The following is a 2827-nucleotide window of genomic DNA, read 5'->3' as shown; positions in this document are numbered from 1 at the left end:
TCAACCCTTGCTCCACATAAAATGCATCCAGAATTGGTATGCCGGCCTTTCTTATCCAGAACTTCTCCAGTATGTACCCTGTTGCGTAAAGCGAGCTATAAAAAAAATCCTTCACCTTTTCCGAAATAGCTGCCTTTCACAAGGATTTATAGAATGGGCATATTTATCCACCATTGTTAATAAACCTATAGAAAGACTCAACTGAAAAGATGCCACTGTTGGTGAGCTTCCAAGAGGGTCTAATCGTAGCAAGACAATGTGTAAGATGCTGCAGTGGTTTTTAGTAGACCATCTATTATATCTATAATGCTGCGACGTGAAACAAAGGATTAATGACTAATTTCTTGATGGTCTCCTCAAGGTTTCTCTTGAGATAAGTTTCCTTGAAGGTTTCCATCTATCATTTTGCTTATCAAATGTGAGGGTAATAACAACCAAAAAATGTTCTTTCTTTTTTCCCCACGAGGTTTAAGTCAGTCTTAGCAATCCAGGTGGGCACTTGGCAATTGCACCCAATGTTTACTAGGATTTGGCAGGTTAGAGGTTTCTAATAATTAACAGCCATATCAGTGTTTTAAGTCGAACAACACTATTCCCAAGGTTGCGATGGAGCAATCCTGGTCTAATGGAAGAGAGGGATGTTGTGATCTTTCTGAATAAAAGGGTTTGATGCTACCATGAACATTCTTGAACTACTCTTGTTTTCTCTCCCGTTTCTGTCACTCCTCTGTTTCAGGAACACAATCTAAAAAAGGCTGAAATTGTTGTCTTTTCCTCCTCTTCGCCTCCTGTAAATTTTCTTTTCCTCTTAAATAAGAACTAGGTGGCTGATTATGCCAGCCTCCTTTACCCTCAAATTAAAAAGAAAAAAAAGAAAGAAAAAAAAAAAGGATGGCAAGCAATGTAATTGAAGGTATTTGAAGAGTCAAAAATAACAATAAACATTTGGATATCACAATTAGGACGCCTTAACCTTGCCCACCCAAAGGAGAAAAACAAAGCAGAACAGAAAAAAATGTTGTTCTTATGGATTCGGCCATCTTTTCTCTATTTGGAAAATTAATTGCATTTTAATTATGCATGACTCCATCTTTTCTCGCCAGCCTTTTGTTCCTTGGAGGCCTTTCCTCGCTTTCGGTTTTTATTTCATCTCTATATTTTCCTTGCTTAAGTTTTGAGGATTAGGTGAAATCTTTCTTTGTTTCTACCGGTTGTAATCCTCCATCTCTTTGGACTTCTGCAAATACTGCATCTCAATAAATTAGTAGGTGGCTCTTTTTCCAGTCTCCGAATTCATCAAAAAAAAAAAAAAAAAAGGACTCCAGAGATTCTAATACCTCAAAAGTTGTAAATAGTGCAAATGGATGAAGAAAGTTAGATCTAACTCACCATCAATCAGTCTAGTGTCCGGAATGATGTAGCATAGAAGTTGCACCTTCATGAATCCCATCAGCGTCTGGATGGGGGAAGGAACACTTAGCGTTTGTAGGTTAATAATATAGAGTTTATTTTTTTGGAAGAAGACTATGGAGTTTAGTAGGGATGGAGGAAGAACGGGATGAACTGGCCCGTGCTAATGTGCCTCACTCCATTTATAGGATAGATACCATCCCCTGCAACCAATGAAGAAGCACCACGTAGCAAATAATGGTCCAAGTCTCAAGATTCACAAGATTCTCCGGTTACCTGCTTCGGTTAGACCAAGGATATCCTTGACCAAAGGGAGGCCTTGACTAGCCGGATGAATGGTGTTTGATTCTTTTTCTTTTTGGTAAGAAATTGTTTGATTCATTTCGACGTTTTCTTGCTTCTTTTGGCATGGAATGGTCCTGAGACGTGAACCCGACGGCAGGGAAGGAGCTGTAAATATTTGAATGCAATCAGTGAGGGATGAGCTTGGGAAATATCAACAGTGGGCCTCTACCCTCTAGGTTTGAAATCTAAATTCGATCATGTAAGAAATCATTAAAAAAAAAAAAAATCTCTTTCATCTAAATAAACAATGATATTGTTTTACATCAAATAAGTGGCTGGTTTGTAATTTGATCTGCAAAGCTTTTATGTGGTGATTTATTGTCACAAGGTGACAGGTAGAATTTACTTTTATCGTCTCAATGAATTTGGATGCATTTTCCCCTCCATTCTCCTCCAATGAAAAGAAGAAAAGAATTTTTATGTTCATTTACTATAGCCATTAAAGCTAAGTGATCTAATCTTTATAAGATATATTGCTAGTTGCGAGCACTCCATCTTCTCCAGACGTGGTGCTTTTTATATGAGATTGCACTAATGAAGATAGAAGTGTGCTCGTTGTAATAACCAATCTAAGCAAAATGAAACTTCACTAGTCGTTTAGCTCATGTGTTTCCCCCACAATGGAATCATAATTCAGCCGATTGACCTAAAGAAAACAAGCTAGAATTGCTCTTAGCAAATCTCAAGATCTGAATTTCTATTGAGCGTTGTGGGCATGGATGGATTTCTAGCCAAACTAACGCACTTGTACCCTTCCGTATATAGGCATGAATACCACTAGCCTTTTTCTTTTTGAGACAAATTAATTTCACTATCTTGCATAATCTTATTTATTTATTTTTAATTTGTTTTAAAAAGAAGTCATGATTTGAGGTGCAATTAATCTGGTGAGGGGCCATATTAATGTCTTCAAGGGTTTGGGCCCATATATTAAGTCCTATCGTTGGAGCCTGGCGTAACCAAATTGCTTTTCTCGAATCAATTAGGCGTAGCTCAGGTGCGCTAGCTAGTCTCGCCGTTTGTGGTCGATATGTCCAGGTTGCCCGCTATTCCTGAAAGACATGAGAAGCCA

The 2827-nt window shown here is 38.1% G+C and overlaps 1 long non-coding RNA gene across 1 annotated transcript; it reads right to left on the bottom strand.

Annotated features, from left to right (window-relative positions):
- Positions 1-892: 892 nt before the first annotated feature.
- On the bottom strand, positions 893-1549 carry LOC140856694 (uncharacterized). Its single transcript, XR_012140257.1, has 2 exons — positions 1390-1549; positions 893-1246 (listed from the first exon to the last, which is right to left on the bottom strand). It is a non-coding gene; the product is annotated as an uncharacterized lncRNA (long non-coding RNA).
- Positions 1550-2827: the final 1278 nt, after the last annotated feature.

Source organism: Elaeis guineensis, chromosome 3 (genome assembly GCF_000442705.2).
Source record: "Elaeis guineensis isolate ETL-2024a chromosome 3, EG11, whole genome shotgun sequence".
Classification (NCBI taxonomy): Eukaryota; Viridiplantae; Streptophyta; class Magnoliopsida; order Arecales; family Arecaceae; genus Elaeis; species Elaeis guineensis.
Note: the sequence above shows the minus strand (reverse complement) of the source record. Positions and strands in the feature narration are given on the sequence as shown.